Genomic DNA, 24317 nt, shown 5'->3' with positions numbered 1-24317 from the left:
AAATAACAGTGCGTATTCACCTATTAAAATACACCCTTTTTTTTGGCAGATGACCTTTTTTTTTTTTTTTTCTTTTCGCAGTATTTTCCCTGCTAGAGTTATCATCCTAAATAACGCTAGCCCATCTCGCTGCTACCGACGGAGAGGCTTTACAGTGCTATGGAGAACTATTTTGAAGGTACAAATCACTTGACCTAAAGACTCTCCCTGGAGTGTCAGTGCTGTGCACTACATTTTCACTCTGCCAAACCCTTTATTTAGCACATGCTAAAGAACATTTAACATTTAAAGATCCCCTCTGTACATCCTCTAAATGTCTCCATCCTTTGCTTTTAGATTAATATGTCTTCTGTGAAAATGAGATAATTGATTACAGAGCCGTATTATTTACAAATGAAGTGTTGTTCATGTATTGACCTTTCATTTCTATAGCTCAATACTAGTCCTTGTACAGCATTTTTAATTAGCGAAATGGTAACAGAATTGGAAGAAAAGGGTGAGAAAAAGAGCTTATGTGGATGCTTTTAATAAAAGGAAACTGTAAGAGAACTTGCACATTTAAAAATGTAAAAAATTAATGTTAGGTCAGATTTTACGTCCCAAATCTTTGTTTAGAAAGAGAAAGAAATCATCTGCTTCCAAAGGCACTGCAAGCAGAAGCGCAGGAGGAAGGGGCTGATCAATAGACAGGAATGAGCGTTTGCCCTTCACCCTGGTCCGGTGGCTCTTCTGCACCAGGGGATTAATTTCAACCCAGTCTCCTTGATGAGGACCAGCAAAGCCCACCTTAGCATTTCAAGACGAATGACGCTGATAAAGTTGGGGGACTTAGGCATGTACAGAAAAGCAAAGCTCACAAAACTAAGATGCCAGAAACGCCGAAGAGGCGAAGCATAGTAAATTCACCCTCCTGCAGCAGGACAGGGGCTACCTGGCTCGTCCCAACCGGCCTGGTTTAAATCTGGATTAAATAACGGTGCAGCCCAGATCCCGGGTGGGTTTGGGCAGTGAGGGGTCCAGGCAGCCCTCCTGAACCCCGTCCCCAGCCCCGCCGCCTGACACTCGGCTGCCCTGAGCTCAGGATGACTCAAACCCAGCTGGAAGAGGGATAAAGAGTAAGGAAGCAAGAAGGAAAGATGAAATACGGCATAAATATAGTCCATGGGAGATTGAGGTTTAAGAAGAAATATGTTCTGCTTGGGAAGGGGAAGGGTATCTCGTGAGAGCCACGAGCAGACTTGGGAAAGCTTTGGATTTCAAGAATAACCGGAGGAAAAAAAAACCTCCTCTGCCGTGAGTGTGTCATAGTCCTTGTGTAAATGCTTTGGTCTGTTTGCGTCTGGTTTAGTTTGACCTCTTAAATGAGTAACTGTTTCTAATGGACCCGGGGATTCTGATGGGGAGAAGGCAAGCAGCTTGCCGTGGCGTGTGAGCCAAGCTGCTTGCAATGCTTCCTTAAGGTGGCTGGTCAATGGCAGAGATGCTTGCAGCACGCAGGGAGCATAAACCCTTGCAATGCTTTAATTTCCACTAATACCAAAAAAAAAAAAATCATAAAAATAATCTAAATTTAGCTGGACCATGTGCTTATAATAAAACACCAAAGAGGCAGAGCTGACCTCAGGTTGATTCCACCGTCCTTCCCCAGGAGGCTGAAGGAAGATTTGCCACGTGGACTTCAATGGATTCAGATCCATGAATATAAATATCTGAAATATAAAGCAAATAATTTCGTTTTTCGGTAACAAAGATGTTAGTTAATATCCTTACAGCTATAAAGGAACTATCGTAACTGCAGGAGTGAGGTTTTTATATATATATATATATCTTTTTATTAATGCAACAGAAGCATATTAAAAATGTCTGTCATTGCAAGTCTGGAATAAAATATTAGGCTCAAATAAGGTCATCGCGGAAGGATAGAGGAAAGTAACGGAGGGAAGGCTTTAAGCGCGTTTTCAGCAGACAAATAATACACATTTCAGAGGGGCTGTTTTGGGGGAGTTTTGTCCCAGTACCCATGGGCTTACGTGCAACATCCACTGAACTGATGAAAAAGACAAAAAAAACCCACCACATCAGCATCCTCCAGCGCTGTTTGGGGAACGGGAACGTGCTGCTTTGTCCGCTAAATTGTTGGCAGCGTGCACTTTGTCCGAGGCATCTCAGCTGCCATTTTCCTCCTGAGGGGCTGGTCCCGTTCCCCTTTAAACATCATCATCTTCTGGCCCCAGCAGCAATACCCCGTTCTTGCTCAACAGACACTCCTATTCAATGCTGTTGCAAGGAACAAAATTAAATGTACATTCAATACAGCTTAAACAATTCCGCTGTTTATGGTTGGGTCTCCCACACAAGATAAATCGTACATATAGGACACATGGTATAGTTTTGCAGGAGGTGGCAGCAGGCTCCTGACATCCCCAGCACGTGGCTGTCCCCATGTCTGCACAGAGAAGTCCCTAAACGCGACCTGGCCACCCCAAATGACCAAATTTTAGCCCTCGCCATGGCTGAAAATAGGACATGGGAGGGGGCCCTGCTGCTCGAGCACAATATATCCCATACATCCAGCTCGCCGGGCTAAGCGGGACACGGGGACCCCTCAGATGTGGAGCCAGTAGGGAGCACTCCAGCTACCTGGGATTTTATAAATCTTTCAGCTATCAGTCTTTCAGAGCTCCAAATGCAAAATCCAGCAGCCCAGGATATCATGTGGATTTATGGCTTGGGATTTATGAACTGGTCTGGATAAAATAAGAACTGCCTTGACATGATTTTTTTTTTTTTGAGGTTTGAGGAAAAGAAATAATAAAAAATGAAGACCTATTGGGTTTTGTTTTTCCCCCTTTCAAAGCTTGCTGTTTATACAAATGTAGATGTTTTGTATATAGTCAATGATTTTGATTTTTCTTCTTACCTGTGTCCTTCCTGGGGCTGGAAGGGGAACAGCACAAGAAACACTGCTCCCGCAGGGTTTCCTGCCTGGCAGGAATCGCTCAAGAAAACGTGGTCTCACGGCATTCCCAGCCCCGCTCCTGGAGTTAGGAAATCTTTAGGGAGATTTCTGGATGTTTCCAAACAGTAGGCAGCTCCCTGCGATGCATCTGCCCCAGCTCTCACCTGCTTTGATCAGTTTTTTCCCTTAAAAAAATTTTGCAGCCCTTGTTATTTTTCATTTTTGGCAAGCTGTTTTTTCAGGCGTGCGTGTGTGTATAAGGTGTACGTGTGTATATGTGCGTGCACATTTGTGTATGCATGTGTGTGTGTGTATATAGGTACACACACATATATGTATATAATAATTGCATGTCTATTTCCAGCTGCATAAACATACACACAGACATATACATTTATGAGAGAGTATTATGGATTGTTTGTATATTAATTCTTTGATTAGAAATCAATACAGACTATCGCTTTCTATTAATACTGTTGGACTGTATGCATTTTGCCTGAGAACCCATCCTGAAGAACTTTCTGTCCTCGTCTGTAACTTAAGACTTCCTTTCAATGTTTCTCATCTTGTAAAAAAAAGATGGTATTTACCTTGATCGGGAGGAAAAAACTGTCAGATGTATTTTTGCCACCTCTTCTGATTGACCCTTTCGTACCTCTGCCCACACTTTCTGGGTCATTTTCTTCCTGCGATCCTTGAATCCTGTTCTTTCTTCTATGGATCGAGGTACCCCTTAGGAAAAAACGCCAAGCAAAGACATAGCCCCAGCCTGTCAGCCTACCACCTTCCCCATCCCCTCGGGCACAGACTTATCCACGTACTAGACTGTGCCGACACCTTCACCCTGGGTTGCTGAAACCTTTGCAGACATCCGTCACCTCCTCCCATCTCAAGACCTGCACGTGAGTATCTCCTAAGGCTTCTTCCAGCCTCCGGAGAAGTAAAGGGGCTGTACCAGGATAAAAAGCCCGGGAAGGCGGCGTGATGAAGGATGCTTTAGCACCTTTTGGTACCCCAGCCGCACAGGGGAGTGGGGATGATGCTCCCAGCGCAGCTCAGTTTTGCTCTGTGCAGGGAGAACAAGCTTTTACATCACCTCTGGTGCCTGGACAACCAAAGCTGGAGGTGCTCATCCCAGCCAAGGAATTCAAACCAGCAAACCAAACCCTGCCAGCCCCTGTCCCATGCCAGGAAACGTAATGGGCTTGGTCTGAGAAACATCAGCAGGTTACTCTTTGTGGGTCTTGAAGCAAAATCTTTCACTTTGTTTTTAATTCCCACACATTCAGAGTGTTTTTCGTCATGACTCACATCCCAGGTATAATTTGATTTGGAGATTTTGTTTTAAATAAAATTGAGGAGCCAGAACCATGTCTTGCAGCTAGATAAAATTGCTTCTTAAAAAAAAAAAAGAAATCCACAATTTTATTGTTTTTTAATTATTCAGTGTGAATTTTCCAATTGCCACCTTTTAAGCTCAGAAATGATGCAGTGAGCCACCACCTTTGGGGTGAGCAGGCCCGAAGACTGCTCCCGCCTCGGCACCTCCCTTATCTCAGAGTTGGGTAAGAAAGTTTCCCGAGAATTTCATGCAAATTCATGAGATTCGGCGAACAGTGAGGGAGACGGCGATTGGGAATACGTCTTTTCCAGTTTTCACCCAGCCGAGCATCCGTACCCCTGGTACCTCAGGTATTCACTGCGGTTCCATTCAGGCATTTTGGGGGCAGAGCAGGGGCAATTTGAAAAATGATTTTTCTCCCCCGCAAGCCTTTTTCTGCCCGCTTTTCACAGCGCTGGCAGCTGGAGAAGGGCAGGTGGCTCTTGCTGTGACACCGGGGATGTGGTACCCTGCAGCGGGGACGCCCCCAGCCTCTCGCCCCTCTCCCTGCGACACCCGGCGCTAACAAATCCCACCAAACAACTGTGCCCACAGAGGCAGGACCGCCAAAGGGTGCCGGTACGTGGCTCCTGCTCTCCCTGGTCCCATCTCTGGCGGGGTCTTGCCATTAAAAATGATCTCTCTCTCCGAGGGCGAGGGAGGGGGCCGGGGGCAGGCTCTCGTGCAAGGCACGAAGTGTCTGGACCCTGCTAAGTTCAAAGGCACCCTCCCTCCCAACCCCAAGGAGGGATGTAGCCGGCCGGAGGATGGCTGGAGGCCACACAGACGGGAAGGTATGTAACAATCCATTTATCACTTTGCAAATATTAGTGCTGCTCGCATTTGCTGCAGCAATATTTCTTCTTGGAAATTGGTGAAGTGAGTAATAACAATGTTATTTATTCTAAGACCTTGGAACTGAGAAGCAATAACGGGGGGGGGGACAACTGTTCCCTTGAAAGCTTCGGAGGTGCTGGAAATAAAATAGCGGGGGGCGGGGGGGGGAGAAAACAGACCAACAAAGGTCTGGAGGAGAGAAAGCCCTCGAAATCTCTGGTTTAATTTCGTTGCCCCAAAGGTAATAAAATGGATTTTGCAACGATTTCTATACAAACAAGGAGGGGTGGGAGAAGGAGGGACGTTTCCGATCCCTCTCTCGCTGGCACACCCCGCGGGGGGAGGCGGCAGGAGCGCCACAGGCTCGCCCCCAGCGCCGGCTGGCACTTTGGGTTGTCTCTCTGGCAAAACGCCGCCTTCACCCCCGAGTCTGCTTGTTCTTAGCTTTTCTCTTTTTTTTTTCTTTTTCCCCCCTTTTCTTTTCTTCCCCTCCACCTTCCGCCCCCTTCCATCCCTTATCTGAATATATAAGGCTGCCCTTTGCTCAGATTTATGGGTTGGGGCAGCGCTGTGTGTATTTACAGTCTCCTGACCTGCAGACCTACAGCTGAACAAGAGCAGGAGGAAAACAGGGCCCAGTTCCATAAACAGAGACAGATACGAGGGGGAGGCAGCAGGAATTGCGAGCAAGCACTTAACATTTTTAACTGTTTGGCCCGGCCAAGGAATTAGTGATTAGATTAGAGGCAAAGAAAAATGAGAAAGCGGGGTGAAAGATTTGGGGGGGAAGAGGGCGGCAACGGCCGAGAGTGACCCCCCCACCCCCGGGTTTGGCATGGGGAGAAATTAAAAGTTATAGGGATTTTATAAAAGGTTTTCCAGGGCAAAAGGGAATAGGGATGAAAGCGAATCTCCAAATCAGAGCCGTGCTTTCCTTAGGTAGAGCCAAACAGCGCTTTTCAAGTCTAATTACCTTTTGAGTAGGTAGATTACTTAGTCTGTGTTTATTCAGGTACTAATTGCCTCAGATTAAGGAAAAAGAAAACCTTACTCAACGATAATAAATATTTCTTAAGTCCGTATCTATTGGTTGGTTTGTCGGCAGAAATTCGGTGCAGACAAGACATATTTCAAAGGGGCCGGAGAATTACCCGACTTCTCCGAGGCAAAGGCAGCAAAAGTGGCAACAACCTGGAAAATAAATAAATGAAATGCAACGTATGTAGGGGTCACGATATAGCATAAGTATATCAACATGATGAACAGCTTTGATGAAAATGGTAAACAAAACCACCCTCTCTTCCTGTGGCTTGTTTTACATTGCAATAAACCACTGACTCTATAACCTATCAGAACATGCTGAGATTTTATGCATCATTTCCAACTACTATTTGAACATTTGGTTTAGAGTAGTCATGAACTATAATTAATGGGATCTTTTTTTTTTTCCCCCCTGATAAAAAGCGGGCTTTATTGTATTTTATTACCTGTTGGTCCTAAAGCTCCATATAGATGACGCAAATTCATTGTAGGTTTTAGGATGGGGATAAAGGGGGGGGGTGTTGTTGTGTTTGCGTGTGATTATGATGAATTAACGTTTACCATCTGTAAGCAAACCCAGAAGTTTAGCTCGCCATAGCGAGCTATTTCCAAATAGCCTTGCTATTTCCGCCATAGCCCTTTCCAAATTTTCTTTGCTCCTACAAGCGAGCTGGTAGCGCCAGGACACGGAGATTTCGGCCCAACTCAGCCTGCCAGGAGGAGGGAGGGGGGGGACGGGAAACCAACCCAACCCAGGCACCACAAAGACCATTGAGATGAATGGCTCTATTTTATGAGCCATAAAAGTTTTATTCATCTTGACACCGAAACAGGTTTAGGCAGCGAGTTGACACGCCTTAAATAAATAAGTGGAATTAATTCCCCAGCTCGTGAAACAATAGCGGCGTGCCCGTAACGCCGAGAGCTGCCCCGTTGTTTCCCGTTGCTGCTTGATATTGATATTATTTGTAGGGTTTTTGTCATTTTGGTTTTTTTTTTTTTTTCTCCACTCTCTCCTCCGGGGCCTGGTTGCTCCACTTCAGATTCTTCCCCTGTTTTATTAGAGGTTGAAAAAGGTTCAAGACCTGGTTGTACCGCTGCTCCCACCGACAGCTAAGGAACCAGTTTGGCGTCTGGTTTGTCTGTTGTTTTACTGCTGACCTTCAAATCAACTTTCCCCCCTGACCCCAGGAGGCATCTATCATGACAAGAGGCTGTTTAACACAAATGGTGCCCATTTATAGGGGAAGAGAGTCAGAAGATTTCCTTGGTTGTTGTTTTTTGATTGGGTTTTTTTTTTTTTTGTGTGCATGTTTTGTTGTGTTTTTTTTTAATGAAGAATTTGGTTTTTTCACCCCTCTTTTCTCACTCACCACAGGTGAAATCCCTCCTAGCAGCTGGCTTATGAAATAATGCGAGGGGAGGCCTTAATGAGCTGAAAGCACCCTCAGCTGGAGATAAATATATGCAAATGAGATGCACAAACAAAGGAGCCCGGACAGAGAAATATCTGCAATTCCAGCAAAATGCTGCCTGCAGCTAGAAGATGAACAGCTTTGATAAAATGGTAACAAAAAGCACCTTTTTCTCCTCCAGCTTGTTTTACATTGCAATAGAGCATTGTTATTGTAACCCATCGGAGCATGCAGAGGTTTTTTCTGCCGTGTTTCAAAAAAAAAAAAAAAAAACCCAAAAAAAACCTGTTTAAACATTTGTTTTTTAAGGCATTCATGGGATAGAAGCAATGAAACGGCTTGGGTTTTTTTGATGCCTTGGGGTGGGGTTTCTTGAGGGGTTGGTTCGGTCAGGGTAGATGTTTGGAGGTGTCTTTTATTTTTTAAGATATTTATTTATAATTTTTTACCTTTGTTTTTTTTTTTTTTTTACCTGTTGGTCTCTCTCTCCGGCTCGGTGATTTTTGTCATGATGGTTTGTTTGCACGGGGGTAGTGGGTGGCTGTCGCTTTGCTTAAAAAAAAAAAAAAAAAAAAAATTAAAAAATCAGAGTTTTGCTTTCAAAATTTGGAGGGAAAATCCAAGTCGACAAGTAGTGAGAAGCAGCTCGGGGCGGGGGGGAGAAGGGGGGAAAAAAACCTAGACTTGAACGTTCACCAAGCAGCCCCCGAACAGGCAGCTTTAATGAAAGCAATCAAGCCTCTGAGCTAATTCAGAGACAGACATCTAACATGCTGATTTTAATAAGCTTTTAAAAGGCAATCTCTAACTTTTAAAAGTCGCTCTTTTTAATTTAATTGTGGGGTTTTTTTGGTTCATATATTGCCAAAACAAACACGGCCACTAAAATATGTTTTCAATATGTATAAGTAGCAGATCTAGACAATGTTTTAAATTAGCCACGTATATTTTTGGGCGGGGGGGTTGGGGGGGGAAAGAAAGAAAGAGGCTTACTTTGGATGAATCGAAGACCTTTTCCAAGCAGGGCTTGTCACATCAAAATAATGCCTTTATATTCTCGTCCCTGCCTTCGTGAATCCTCTCGTGTGCGTGCACGGATGTCTCTTTACCTATAGGCTTCTTCAGAAAACAGCCCCGATCCTCTCTCGGAGACGCACAGGTTACTTTCTAAGAGGCAGAGGAGAAAAAAGGCAGAGAAAATACAGCGCTGTTTAACTTTTAACCTTATGATATCATTAAATAGATCATTACGGATTTATATGCGGAGGATAAACACTATAAAGTTTAGAGGGCCCTTTACTCAAGGCACTAACCGCAATTTTTATATCTGGCAAGAAGAAGAAAAATAGACTTACCTTTTTTGAATAAATAAATAAATAAATAAATAATCCCCCTCTTACTAGGTTGTACGGCTTTGGCACTTACAGATGTTAGAGCAGACAAGTGTCGGATTTCCCGATGTCAAGCAGATTTCCTAATTTTTCATAGACTTCTCCTGTTGCATTTTTGGCCCGATATGAGAGTCATCAATTTGTGGGGCTACGCGCTGGAAATCAGGATGTACGCCTAACGCGTGCTTTAATGAACCCTAAAAGCTGACAGGCAGCTCTCCGGCAGCCCGCACTTGCCCCAAGCTCAGGATTTCAAGAGTTAATAAAAACTTGGTTGTATCGGGAAGGCTTTCTTTTTGCAGCCCAGGTTTGTAGCCGCATAATTATGTTCAACTGCTGTTGTTTGAAAAGGGCAAACAGCATCTTAGGCACAGAACAATGAAATTACAGCTGAGATTTAGGTTAGCAAAAGCCGTCTTCTGCAGGCTTTTATGATTCATTATTTCCCATTAAATACAGTATTAGAAGTGTACACCAGATAGCTCATGGTTGCTGCGCTCAGAGCACATTATCTATATTACACAGGTCTGGGGAGCAGAATTAGAAAACTTTGGGGGAATGAGCAATATGTGTTTGCTGATAGAAGTACCATATGGCTCATCTTCCTCAATTGCTTTCATTGCGACTCTGATGCTGGAGAAATTAAAGTTTTATTTGATGTGGCACAGCTTAATGAACTGTCTTCTGTTAGGAAAATTGAATATGTTTCCTGTTATTTGAGCACAGAGCCCTCATGGTTTTGGCTGATGAGGGATGCATTATGTATTGTTTATTTAGCATTTTGAAAACAAAAGCAGATATTGGAGGTAAAATTGATTACTGCAGGATGCGTTATATAATCACATTTTTCTTTCTTGCGTTCCGTAATTTACGGCCCTGCCTATTATTTTTACGACAGCATTTTTTTGTCCCACTCCACCAAAAGAAAAAAAAAAAGAAGGGGGTGTTGAGGCAAAGTCTATAATCTCTGCTTTGTTTATAAGCATCATGATAATTTTTAAAGCTTAGGGAATGACACAAAAGGGAAAAAAAAGGGCACTTACATGTGTATTAACCTGCAGCCCCAGTGGCTGCCATGCCGTCGGTCCGGGGATGCTCAAGGACCTCTGTGTCACTGGGGGAAGACTCGTTTCTCCATCCTAGCTGGAGAACACCAAGGGGAACATCCAAATTTCAGTGATCAAATACCCCAAATCTCACATTTCTAAATATACCAGAGAAAGTCAATTGCACAATGTTTGTGCCCGGAGGGGACAGGGTGGCTGTAAACAGGGAAGATACAGGAAAGTACCAGGTGGAGCAGGGCCCACGTCACCTGGCCGACTGTGGCAAGAAAGAAGTTATTGATGGAAAGATGGCTCAGGTAAAAGGCAACGTGTAGGTTTGGCTTTGTTTTATAGCATATATGAAGTTGCGTGTGCCCTACCCATACCATTGGGGTGGTTCTTCTCTGTTAGCAGCAATAACTCCATCAATAGAAAGGGCTGTGTGTGCTAACACCCCCCTTCTCCCCACGTTTGTGAGTGTTTATTTAAACTCTGCAACTCAAAGGCAAAAAAAATATCTTTGGAGTACATTATTCCTATTAATTCCACTTCTACTTGTTGGCAACCCTGCCCCATGCCACCCTCTGGCTTTTGCCGATCACCCAGGGAAAAGGGGTGGAGCGGGGAGGCAAAGGCAAAAACTCGCTCCGCGCTTTTTTTTCCCCTGCCCTCCGCACTGCTCCGACAAAAAGGCAATTTGTCTTGCGTGCCCCGCGATGTTTGAGGACTCTGGCAAACGTGCATGTTAAACAAGACCCCGCGCGGAATCTAAATACCATCCATTAAAAGAGAAAGTCCCAACGTGTTTATAGGAGCGGGCCAAGGCGCGCGGCCCTCGCGCCGGCAGAACTCCCATTGACGTCAGCGGGGCTCCTGCTTATGTAAAGATGCTGCCCTGCACCTTCTTAAAAGAAAAAGAAAAAAAAAAAAAAAGAAGAAAAAAAGAAATGAACGGTATTGGAAGGAGGATGTTGCTCTTGAAAATGTCGTGGAGCAAAGTGGTTAAGCAAAGCCTGTACAAACAGTGACTATAAATATTTTCCATTCTCTACAGCTCTTCAAACAGCTCCCTGCCATAATTTCAGATGAGCTCAAAAAAATAAATAAATTATAGCGTGGGGGAGAGGGGAGAGAGGGGGAGGAAAAAAGAAGAAAAAAATTAACAACGACAAAAAAATTACATTGCAACCAATCCCGAGACTGCAAAAAAACTTCATTTTTTCAGCCAGATCTATTTCCCGGAGAAGAAACGGGTGGGTTTTTATGAAAGGCTGCTCCATGACAGGAGCCTCCTTTGAGGAAGACCATTATGCATTGTTATCAGCATGGCGTAATTTGACTGTTGACAAAGTATCTGTGGCAGTGAGAATGAAAGCAGTTAGAAGTGTGGCGGGTTGTAATCAAGAAGATGCTTAGCTGTGCAACGCTGCATCTTGAGCAGATTTGAATCAACATTGCCTTGAGGGGACACACGCACACACACACACATACACGCACCAAAAAAAAAAAAAAAAAGTCCATTAATTTTTAGTGGGAAAATTAGAGTGGCACTTGATGAAGTGAAATTTGACATGCGTTAATTGCTCCACAGCTCTCCTAATTAGAGATTTTCAAATTCTTTTACTGCTGTCAGCCTGATGCCACATTGTCTTGCCGGACAAATAGTAAAATTGCAAATTGGGTTGATCGAGAAGTTGGAGTTGGAGATATCGGACTCAGGCTCATTTGCTGCCGATCGTCATTTTCACAGGAAGGCTGGGAATGTTGTGGCCTATGAAGGGCATTTGGGGAGAGAAAAAGTACAATAAAATCCTTCTTCTTGATAAATAAGAATCATTGATTTAACACAGCTTGTTTAAAAAAAGATTAAAGGAATGCAAGAAGTGGACAATAAAGCAATGGAGTTGCAAATAAACCTTTAACCTTTGTTAAATCTCTGACTTGCATAACATTTCAAATACGATTCTGTTTATAACAAAGCCATTAAATTCAGTTTATTTTTTTTTTCACGCACTGTGGTAGGGGGAGGCAAGGGGTGGGATTCAGGTTCCTGCACATGTTTTGCCCTGACCTGAAAGGCAGGCGTAGCAAGACCACGTTTTATATCAAAAACTAGTTATAAGGTTGTATGAACCCAAGTAGTGTGCCGGTTCTGAAATCATGATTTTGTCTCTTTTGCTTTTGGTTTTTTCCTCCCCACCCCCAGATCACACGTCCCCTCCCTTAGCCTTTGAACCCCTCTTAATTCATTAACATATTGAATTTTTTCAATTTTCCATTTTCTTGCAATAACAATATTAATGCCAGGGCCAAGGCCTGATTGGAGCTAAATTACTTGTTACCTGCTGGCATTTATTTATATGGCATTGAATTATAAAGCTTTGCTATTGTCATGCCTTGGGCGAATTGTTTATGACACCAGTAATAGGAGTAATTGTTATTGTTGAAATTACCTGTCAGCTACCCATAGCAGTGGCCCTTGTCCCACTGACAAATAGTGACAGGGGAGAGGGATCCTCCGCACGTCCTCCTGATGACTTCTCCTCTGATAATAAGGAGTGCAGGGCCTCTGATAATTTGCCTGTCACTGTTGAGTGCAGCTCAGAGAGAGTTGGCCAAATTGTTGTCATTCACTTTGACAAAGACAGCAAAACGCTCTGGAGCAGGAGGAGGATTATCAAAATAAATGAAAGCGCTCGCGCCTCCTTTGGTTTGGGTTTTTTTGGAAGGTTTGGGTTTTGTTTTTTTTTTTTTTTTTTTTCCCTCCTCATCCCCGCTCGCCAGCCTTTATGCCGGAGTTGTAAAAATGGGAATATATTTCTTAGCCATGAGACTTCGGAGGCAGCACAGGGAGGAGGGTGGGGGGGAGATGACGATGACACAAGGGCTTGTGCAATTTGCTTTCTGTTTGCCTGAAATGTTTTGGTTTCTAAATATAAATTATTTTTTAAAACACCCCCCCCCCCCCCCCCCAAGGCTGTCTGTGTTTCAGCAATAACCAACTGTCATTGCTGGAGGAAGGGTGGTGCTGCTGGTGGGTGGATTTGATTTTATTTTAAATTTTTTTTAAAAAATTTTTTTGTAGTCAGCAGCATTTCTTTCAACTCTTCTTCTCGTGCTCAGCACTGTGAACCCCTCCCAGTGAAACAGTCGGTGATACCCCATGCACAGGGCTGCTGGAGGCATGCTCTCTGCCTGCTATGGGGTCTGCAGGTTTTTACATACACCCCCCCCCAGGCTATTGCACTATCAGCTAAGTTATCTTCACCAAAAATATCATTTCCTCTAGGAAAGGAGTTTCTGCCGCTGATAAACCAAGCGGAGGTTCGTTTGCTGCTGCAAAGGACCACTACTAATGAGGTTTTGCAAAGAGGCGGCATTATTTGTCAGAGCCTATCTATTTTAAAAAAATTTTAAAATTTTAAAAAATTACAAGAACTCCCCCATCCCGTCCTGCCACTGGTGTCCACGGGAGAACGACCATGTGCGGTGGCCATTAGCTGCCAATCACACCCTGACACTGCTGGGAAAGGGGGATATTTTATACCCTGTCCCAGCAGCATCAGGGATGCTCCAAGCACGGGGTTTGGAGCGAGAACATTATGCCCTGCCCGATCCGACGTCATCCACCCCGGATCCTTCACAGCTCAGCTTATAATAGCAATAATTTCCCTTTTATTGGTCTTTACACTCAGGTAATGACTACCTGGGGCACGAAGCACCACGGGGGCTGGCTTTAGGCCCCTCGCCCCCCGTAGCCGGTCCCTATCCGCTGGGGAAAACCTCCTGCCCTGTCACAGATGCATCATTTTATTAGCTGTGAGGACACGGTTTGGTCCACGTAAATACCTGCGGGCGCCGCCTCGCCCCTTGATTTGCTCCCCAAAGGAGTCGGTCCGAAGCGTCGCCATTGAGAAATTTTCATCAGCGGCGAATAAATCTGCCAAATTCGAGTCTTTCATTTGTAACCATCGGGCTCAAACGCATAATTTAGCCAAATTATCAGCCGCCTCCATCTTCCCAGGGAACGAGTGCAAACAACGTTTTAGGAACAGACATCTAAATTTAGTAGGGTTTTGAATAATTGATAGGCTGGTGTGACAGAAGATAGAAACTTATGTTTCTAATCATTCCAAAGCTTTTCTCCTTCCTCCCACCCCCCGAAATGAAGTCACTTTGTTTGCAGTTAAATATACGGAAGATGTCCACTTAACAAGTATAAAATTGTGATAGCATTAAGAGGTTATCCGCGGTAATAAAAAGCGGGGAACATGCCTGGGAATGTGATCTGTAAGGCAGATAATTTTTAAGGATGGGGCTTGTCCTTGCTTTGTCTGGGGAGAGGCGCGTTGCTGATCCCGGGAGGGGGGGGTGTGTGTGGAGGAAATAACGCACGTTTCCAAATGAAGATATTTAAAACGTGTAATGTATTTCGGCATGTTACTGTAAGCTGCCATTTGATGTTTTTCCTATAAAGCCTAAATTAAGCCTCCTAGGAACGGCTGCGTATCTCCCGCTCCTAGCTGCATCAAAAAATAAACCACGTTTTAAATGGCTATATTACCAAGACTCCGGTAGGGCTTTAAGGGGCGAGGGTAATCGTCCTCCCTCTATTTTCTCCCTCCGTTCCTAAACGCAGCCCCAGCCTCCAGACAACCCACCTTTAAATTTCAAGCTCATTTGAAACGTAAACTTTTAGCAAATAAGCGATGGCTGACGGAGCCGGATCGCTGCCGCGACTGGCAGCAAATTCCTTTTTCTCCCTCCCTCCCCTCGGCGTAAGGGGTTCGAAATACCCATCGGCGTCCAAAGAAACTGCGCAGATCACTGCTCCTCTAAATAAGGCAGAGCAATGTTCAGGGGAAAAAAAAAGTAAAAAAAAAAAGTAAAAAAAATAAATAAACCTCTCGACGGATTAAAATGACATTTCTGTACCATGTCAGTACGGATGACAAAGCGTCATGTTTTGCATCATTTCGAAAAGATATTCTTCAAACAAATTTGGTATATAAACAGGCAGCGGGCTTTTGTTTGAAACATTTAAGATCAAAAGTTAGGGGAAGAACAATTAATATTGCCTATCAAAATCCCCTGTTATTGTTAGAGATACATTTTGCGGTTACTGACTATAAATAAAAGCAAAGGAACAGAGCCATGGTTTCTCACCACTGCAAATATAAAAAGGCAATTTCCAGCTTTTCCTTCTTTTTTTTTTCCCCCCTCCAAGTTGCTCTTAGATGTGTTTGCTGAATAAACGGGATTAACTGTATTTAAAACAACAGATAAAGAACAGCTTTTTATTACACTGAACAGTCTGCAGGGTTTCCACACTCCTCTGAATACACTTCGTGCCTGGAACAAAATACTCATGTTTTACCTTTTTTTTCTATGACACTGTATAGAATAAGCAAAATATCCTTGTAATAATAAAAATATGGAATCAATAGGGAAGGGTGGGGGGGGAAAAAGAGCATTTTTACCATTTCTCTTTCTGGCCAGACGCTGGAGTGATTTTTTTTTGTTGTTTGTGTGTTTGTTTGCAGTTTTGCAGCAGGATGAGAAACCAGGGAGGAAAGCGTTCATTGCGCCGCAGGAGCTTTCCCCCTTTTCCTTCGGCTGCAAAAACTCACCCGGTGCTTTTAATAAAAAACTAACGGCGAGAGTGCGATCCGAAGAGCCAGCCTGCTATCAGCTGAATTGCAATGGAGGCTTTCTCAAAAAATAGGTACAAAGAAAAGAATTTAGACAAATTTGCCTCTTAACCTTTAAAGATTTCCTGCCTATTCCAGTATGTCCTTTATTACATTAATTTTTTATTTAAATTACACCATTAACTGGATATGAATTTATCAAGAATACATATATTGATTTATAAAACAGTATCATTAATTATTATAATAGCTAGATGTAGCTGATATTACAAAGCCATTTAAAGGTTTTTAATATAACTTGGACATACATAGATAGATAGACATTATGGACAAGACTACAATTTAAACTGGCTACCAGCAGTTAATGAAATCCTTGATTTATCTTCTCATTTAGAGATTGATTATATTGTTGCTTTGTAAAACTATTTATTTTATGCCATTTTTCAAAGGATGTCTCAATAAAAGAAAAAGATAAATAAAATATCCAGTCAAGTCTCAAAGCATATTTTGGTTTTTCTTTTTTAATGCTGCTGCTGATAATTTATTACAAGTTTGGAGTCTTGTCACCTTCACGAAGAATTGGCTTTCCTGATAGAAGCTCTGTTTGCAAATGAACAATTTCATATATTTGGATTAAAAAATAAAAGAAGAAGAAGGAAAAAAAAAAAAAAAAAAAAAAAAGAGAGGCTTGTCTTCCCAACAACATCGTGTTTATTTCCTAAAAGAAAACCCAACAAAATGCCTTTCTGGCATAGATTTCTTAGGCATATTTCTGTTTAAGCTGTGGAAAAATGGGACTTACCCTAGTGCTGCAAAGCAGTCAGTCATGGAGAACATTTTGATTTAAAATGCAATCTGAAGAGAAGAAAAAAAAAAAAAAAAAAGAAGGAATGATATAAACAAACAGCACACCACTTTCAAGTTACTCCTAAAATGTTCCTAGCTTAACTAATACATTGAAAGTTTAAATCTTTACACATTGTTCTTGAGGGGCTATGTCTCTTGACTCTTTATTTATATCACTTATTCTTGTCTGGCAACATATGTTACCGATTTATTATAGTATTTTTTTACTGTTAGCCAGACAAATGTAAGGGCTAGCTGAGGAGGGGTAGTTGCATCTGATGAGTTTAACAATTGCAGGGCATCCTTTAGGGGTAGCCAATGGGCTCTTTTGAAGCTATAATACTCACCATTAACCATTTTCATGCTGACATATTTTTATTGTCAAAGTTGGGGCTTCCCCTGTCGTCAGCCTCTTTTGTTTTCCATGGCCTCACAAGCAAATCGAATGGGTTGAGAGCCGCTCATCCAGCAAGGGCTTTCGTAGGCACCTCAAACTGCGCTTGCGGAGCTCAGCATGTCTGCATAGTGGCCCTCCCCCCGCAATGAATAAAGAACAATTCGTAAGAAAAATAATACTCAAAAAATGTAATTCTATAATACATGAAAACTGCAAACAAATACTAACCATAAGCACTCAGTTTTTCTCAGTGCCATTACTGACACCAAAAAGCTAACAACGAGGAAGACATCCCCATCAAGACAACCCCCCGCCCCAAATTCTTATTTTAAATGGACGCACCAACAGCGGAGGAGAAGCCGCGAGGACAGGTGAATGTTGTGTTTTACACGTGGCATTTTTAGGTCACCCATTCTGGGGTTAGAACTTGAACTCTCCCCACCTTTCGCTTCCTACTCAGCTTCTCTCCTATCTCCTTTTTCAATGCCAACAAGTTCCTGCAGCTCCCCTGGAAACCGTACCCCCGTTTGCTGTTTCACTGCTGGAGCCCCAGTTCCAGCTTCTGGGTGCCAAGAGGTTCCTACAAGCCATGGGGATGTAATTCCTAACGTAAAACCACAATCACAATTTCCAGCCTTTCGGTGCTAGATCAGACCATTACACCTACCAGCATGTCCTACCGTCTATGAGACGCCCAACGTGGGATGCTCAAGAGCCCTGCTCACCAAGGATCTCCAAAAGCAGCCTGTAGGGCACACTCCAAATTTCCTGCTGTTGGGAATTCAGTCAAACCTTTGGGATGGGAGACAGCTCCGAAAAATTTGGTTTAGTTTCCCCTGCATCTTCAGGAAACAGGGGGAAGAGGCTGTGCAAGGCTAACACAAGACCATAGGTCCAAAGGAGTGACCTACTGGGGAAAAAGATACAGCAAGCAGCATTTTGGGTGGAATATGAGGTGTTTCAGGTACAATAAAACCAGGAATTGCAACTAAACTCACTGGGTTCCCTTGAAGGGGGAGGCTGGGTTGGTGGATTGGGACATGTCTCCTGATAGCACTGGTGGGTCCTTGACAAATACCATGCAATACAGTTTTTACTGGGACAAGAGGGAAAGAGAAGTGCTGCCGTGTTTTTTTTTGTTTTGACTCAATAAAAGTTCAGTTGTCCCAGGATAATTTGCTTGGGTTTTAAATTAAAAAAAATGGCCAAACATTCCCTCTACTTATTATAGGAGTTTTTGAGAAGAAAGCGAACTTCCTAAAGTAGGTCTGGATTCAGCAGCATGCAAAAAACTTGCATGGAAATGAAGATTTTTCTTTCTACTATCATTTTTCTATCACATGGAGCTAGCCTAACTTTTTTTATTATTTATTTATTTTTATTTTTTTCAAATGCCATTTTAATTGTACTTTGGCTGACCTCCTGCATTGATTTGCACAGAGCGATCCTTTGGAAGCAAATCTCACCCTCCTGAAAGCCAAAGGAATGGGCACAACTGGATTTCGATAACCGAGGGTTTAGAATCTTGACTTTTCCCACTTCTGAAAGGTTTTGTTTAGGCAGGTGTCCCTAGTGTCCTGGGCAAACATCAAATATTCAGTGGCATTATGGATCCACATCCAGAATCATGTGGATTATTACCTATTTAAGTTTCTATTGTAAGGACATCGCTGGCAACTTCATAATTAAGCTAGTAACCTCCCTTAAATTTGTTTATCCCCCTGCAAACCTATTTTTTTTTGGCTGGGGAGGGAGGAATGGGGAGCGTGGCTCGGTCTCTCAATCACTCTCTGTTTTGTCCATCACCTTGGTTTCTTTCCCCTGTTTTTGACCTGCACTTTTTCTGGATCAGACACTGGCAGGTTGAGAGGTAATAAGAACCAGATGGACATAGTGCAGAAATTGCCCAAATGGGTACGAGAATGTGGGGAGCTGTCAGGCATGGAGAGAAGCTGGAATTTTTCAGCAATAAAATGGGATTTATCGCCACTCTACCACAGTCATTGCCGACAACCGTTTACCTTGACAGAAACCCCATTCCAATAGGCCACGCCGATGCAGATTTTTTTTTTTTTTTTTTTTTCCCCAAAGAGTGATGATTGGTATTTGTTCTAAGGCTCAAATGGCCTGCACTAAAGGTGAAGCATTAGGCCAAAGTCCTGTATTCCCTACTGAGGCAAATGAACCTGCTAAAATAAGTTCCTTCCACAATAGCTGTGTAATTGAAACCAGAAAGTGAGAGAATTTGATAAATTGCTTGACCCTGAAGGAATGTTAAGGTCATAAATTTTCATTGCATTTTTTTTTTGCTTCTTTTTTAGAAGAAAAAAAATACTTTTTTATATATATATATATATAGATATAGATTATGTTTAGTATTTGTCTCTAAATTCCAACTAGCTTCCAGATCATTAGCCATTACTTTGCCAACCTCTCCCCACAGGCAACTATTACCAGGTTTAGAGTATTCCTACCTACACCTTCTTAGGAGGGCTGAAGGACACAAAATATTCACAAATGGCAGCACTTACACACTGCCGCTAAGGAATCTGCCACATAAAGCACTAACAACCTGAAACGGAGAGTTTAGCAAGTGCAATCCCTTTAGAAAGATGAAATAAATAAAAGAAACCTCCACACCAGTACTGTACTTGAAGAACGATGGAGTAAGAAAAAGGTCTGCAAATCATTTACAGGGAATCAAACATTTATTGCTATTCTTACCTTTTTTTTTTTTTTTGGCTTGTTTTCGTTACTTAGAAGCGGCGCTGCCTTTTACTTGAAAAAAAGAAAAAAAAAGATGATCAGTATTTTATTGAATAATAGGTACAGCTGTCCCTTCAAGCTCAAAAGACAGAAACAAACCCTAAACCCCACAGTATCTTATTGTAGAAATACACACCTCAAGAATAAATCAATATATAAATAATAAAATAAAAAAAAATTAAAATTAATAAATTAAAACCAAGAAAAAGGATGAGAAAAATTAGGAGAATAACCAGCAAGGTAAAACATCCAGCCACGCTCCCCTCTCTGCGCTTGCAACCGTCAATAAATACAGCCATGCTAAAATAACGAGCTAAGAAGGAACAGAGGGGAAATGTAGAAGTAGTTTGGTTTTGTGTATGGTTGTTTTTTTTTTCCTGCAGTAGCAAAATTTACTACTTTAACTGTAGCAGCTTCTGCTTCACAACCGCTTGAAGTGCGCTATCGTATAGTAACTGCTTTGTATAATCTTGCTGCTTCCCCCCCCGGCCCCTGCTTTGAATATAACATTTCAGAGGCAAAAGTCTCATTCTCACACTTCAATAAGGCGTTACACTTTACGTAGCCATACAAACTTAACCCAACATGAAGCGAGTTAAATAATCATTAGCGCAGTAACCCATTGCTATCAAAAACTTATTGGTCCTCTAAATTTTAAATTAATGGCCTGTCTCCCTTGCTCCGTGTGTGCGTGCGTGTGTCTGGTTTTCAGCCCCTTCAGTGCGAAGTCATAGATGTTTTATCAGCATGTATTAGACGATTTGCATTATTGACATTTCAATTTAAAAATTAAAAAAAAAAAAAAGCACAGGGAAAAATAGTTCCTGCTGAGTTGGTTCATCCCTAGACCCCTGATTCTTAAGTAACTCTTCCGAGTGTTAATTAGCAGCCAATATTTGGCAAATCGACTAAGAAACGCACTCTGCTCCTCTCTAGCCAGGTTGTTCTAGCTCAAATAAGTTTCCTTAAGAAAGCATGGAAAAGAGAAGCTAAAGAAAAAAAAAAATAATTGAAACGATGCCCCCATAAAATCCTAGCAAAAACCTCAATAATTTATACTCACTTTTTCTTTTTGGAGAAGTCAAGTAAAACTACGGTGGGGTTTGGACTTTGGTTTTTTGCTTTTTAAGGGACTTTTTTCCCCCCCATAAACTTTCTGGCCCAAATCCCCTCTTTCCTTTTTATTTCTTTGAGTCTCAAAGTAATTGCTAGTCGTTTTAAGACAGTTACTTATCCAGAGAATGAAGGAGTATCGGCTGCATTTCAATTAGAGAAGGAAAAAAGATAAAGACTTGGAACGTAACCGAAAAATGCAAAGTGACATATTAGGATGAGAATTTTCATCTGTTGCAGTATAAATATTTTAATAAAAGTTCTAAAATAATGTGTCTGCCTCCTGCTCTATAAAGGAGAGGGGATTATGAAGTGCAAATGATGCAGCTTAGATGTATAGATCCGACCGGGATTTTTCACCATTAAAGAGTCTCATCGTGCCTCTCCTCCAGAAGTTGGTTTTAGAGCTGTTTCAAACACCAAAAAGTATAAATCTCGTAAGTATAAATAAAAGATGACCGGCGAGCGGCTTCAATCACTAATATTTTTTGCAAACTAACGTTCAGCTGATGCAACTCGATTTTGTTTTGCATCGCATTAGTGTCACAGCGGCAATGACTGGCCTTTATTCACCAACCCTTTGAGTCAGCACTTTGAGACATCTTTCAAATTAGGTCATACTGCAAATTTGCCGCTGATACAAAGGTTGATTAAGAGAGCTTCACAATTTTAAAGGGATGTCGTGTGAGGAGAATTAAGGTCTGGATGATAGTTCCAGGAAATGTGAGGCCCTGTAACTACATGGAAATAATGTATGGGCTCTATGGGGAAAGAACATATTTCCTCGGAGCGCTTGAAGTAATACTCATTTACAATTTAACCAAGCCTTTTCCCCCCCTCCCCGTTAGGGAAGAAATCGTATGATGGGTCTCGAAAACAAGTCATGAATTACAGCGCGGAGGCAGCGAGATGAGCCCTGCTGTCCTCTTGCCGAAAGTCAATCCCCTCCTCTCCACCCCTTTGATCTTCTCAGAAAAGACCTATTCCTCCCCCCTCCACCACCAAAGCATCTCAGCTCCTGCTTTTCCCCCCGTAAAAACAACCCTGTGTCACAACGGGCCCCTTTGCCCATCGTGTAGCAACTCCAAGGCGAAGCCAAATTGCCGTGTAAACTTCCCTAGAAGAATTGGAGGGGATGATCAGAAGTGACCACCAACTAGGGTGGCCACGGCCAGGCTCGCGAACGACTCCAAGCCTGATTTAGGCATCTTAATGAAGTGGCCACAGTTTCCCCCCCAACTCCCTCCCAAGTAAAGCAGAGAAAGGGCAGCAGCTCCTCTTGCTCCGGGGTCTGAGCACACAGGAGAAAGGATCTCGAAGGGAGCTGCCAGTTGCCGAGCGCTTCTGGAAACCTGGCCGCTTCATTTTTGATGGCTAAGTGGGAAGCAAGATGAATAATCTCTTTGAAGGGGAAGGCTGACATTTGTTGGGAGGTTGGACCCAAACCTAACATTTTTGTGGCACCCGGAGACTTTTTTTTTTTTATTTTCCAAACGTTCTCTCTTTGCAGGGAATAATGACTTGTGAGGAGCCGAGAGCTCCTCTTAATTGGATGTAAGTGGATAAAAGTCAACTGCCAGCTTCATTTTGGTTTAAATCTTTGGCCCACTTGACGATGCAAGAAGCTTTTATTAATGTTAAGTTTGCCTAATGCATCGATACTCAGGATGGGGGGCAAAAAGGAAGGATTTTGGCCGCAGCTACACTGAAAGCAGCATTTAACTCTCCTGTCACTGAAATGAGAGTCCCTCAAGTTATCTTTTCTACGCCTAGGAATATTACCATGATTTAAGAGTATAGCAGCAGTGAAATAAAACATAAACAATTTAAAACCAGAGCCCGAAGAGAGATTTCTCGCGCTATGAATAGCCATGAAAGCCAGAAAAATGTTTCGCATTCCCTTTTGTATTTCCCTTCGTTTCTTTGCAGCGGAGTCCCTGAACTTGCATTTCTACCATGGGCAGCTGACTTTACTTCATGTTTTTGATGTTATGATCACCCGCAGACCTTTCCGTTCTCCATATGTTTCTGGATTCAGTCACTTCACCCACAGCCCTCCCTGACAGTACAACACCTCAAATCCCCTGATGTGGCAAAGTCTATTTTATTCCCAGTCGCTTTCAATTTACCTCCCATGTTTCTCCGAAGGGCTTAGTTGAATGTGATTTCTGGGACCAAAAGCAAAGGAGGGGGGAAAGTGGCAGGCCACAAATGAGAAGGTGGCCCGTGCCACTGCCAGGAGTTGCTGGGAGTTTCAAAGAGAACTGAACTAGGACCGTGAGCTTGATTTTAATATTTTAAGCTCCATTCACACTTTGGTTCCCTTAACCCTGTTCTACCAGGTAAGAGAAAAATTGAAATGAAATCCTAAAAATGTAAGTAGTAAATGAGATTTAAAGATGGGAACAAGAGAGACAAAAGGTGTATGTCTACTGCATCAGCCTAAACCCCTCTGCAGAGCTAATTTGGTAGGTGAGGTCTATCTAACCTACCCCCACCTCCTGCCCTGCGGAACTCAGCAGGAGCTGCAGGGAGGTCGCTGCTGCTGCTGCTGCTTCTGGTGCTCCTGCCCATCTCCAGCACCCATGAATCAGGCAAGAAAGGAAATGAACTCACGCCAGAGTGACTTAAACCAATTGTGGGAAAACAAATTGGGGTTCCTTTAAAAGAAAAAAAAAAATCCTACTGCCTTTTGAGTCTTTGTGGGGACACTGAGAACATGCTTCCAAGCTCTTTTGTTCTGCCCTAAGGGATGGAAAGCTGCTCTTAATACAAGAAAACAAAGCCCTCCACTGCCACTACCAACAAAAAAAAGAGCTGAAACGCTTATGAACACTTTGCTCCGGGCGCTGTGGCAGTAAGGAAAAATCATTGCAGCCATCACAAGACTTGGCAACACCAGGGCCATGCCAGCAGAGCGCTCTTCCCCATTACTGTAAATCACAGGCTGAGCGCAGTTTGTTGCGAAATGTCCATTTGTGGCTCCTTGAATACGATAAATAAAACCACCATCCCTTGGTGCACTTGACTAGCGCTTGTGGAAGCGAGGGGGAAATTCACACTTCTGCCCAGGGTCAGGACAGGGGCCAGCTGATGAATCAGGGTGTAGCTTGGTGGGAGCAATTCACAAAGAGGAGCTGCAAATAAATGTGGGATTTTCTATGCCTCCATCCCCATTTGCACAATTGCTAGGGCTGAGACAACCACTTTACTCATTTTAAGCGTTGCAGTATCAAGTATTTTGAGAGGCTGGGGTGGGTTATGGGGGTTTTTTTTGATAGCAAGGTCCCCACCTGGACCAGAGCTGAACATACACAGCCAAAGCAAAGCTCGAAGTGGTCCCTGGGCTGGGGCAATGTTGAAGCAAGCTGCAGAGGGTAACGTTCACCTTAAGGCAAGGAACCAGGTGCCCACATTACAGCTACCAGCCCTCAGTGCTGCGGGGCCCCGCTTCTGCCCAGCGAGGATGGTATT

The 24317-nt window shown here is 43.0% G+C and overlaps 1 long non-coding RNA gene across 2 annotated transcripts; it reads right to left on the bottom strand.

The window, feature by feature from the left end:
* Nucleotides 1-1281: 1281 nt before the first annotated feature.
* On the bottom strand, nucleotides 1282-17332 carry LOC128907970 (uncharacterized). 2 transcript variants are annotated; one of them, XR_008465808.1, is made up of 9 exons: nucleotides 16915-17332; nucleotides 16524-16576; nucleotides 10068-10167; nucleotides 8627-8800; nucleotides 8106-8185; nucleotides 6229-6368; nucleotides 3550-3691; nucleotides 2031-3144; nucleotides 1282-1709 (listed from the first exon to the last, which is right to left on the bottom strand). It is a non-coding gene; the product is annotated as an uncharacterized LOC128907970 (long non-coding RNA). The 2 variants fall into 2 exon arrangements; XR_008465807.1 differs by having other exon boundaries at nucleotides 2031-3691.
* Nucleotides 17333-24317: the final 6985 nt, after the last annotated feature.

This window comes from Rissa tridactyla, chromosome 3 (assembly GCF_028500815.1).
Source record: "Rissa tridactyla isolate bRisTri1 chromosome 3, bRisTri1.patW.cur.20221130, whole genome shotgun sequence".
Lineage (NCBI taxonomy): Eukaryota > Metazoa > Chordata > Aves > Charadriiformes > Laridae > Rissa > Rissa tridactyla.
Note: the sequence above shows the minus strand (reverse complement) of the source record. Positions and strands in the feature narration are given on the sequence as shown.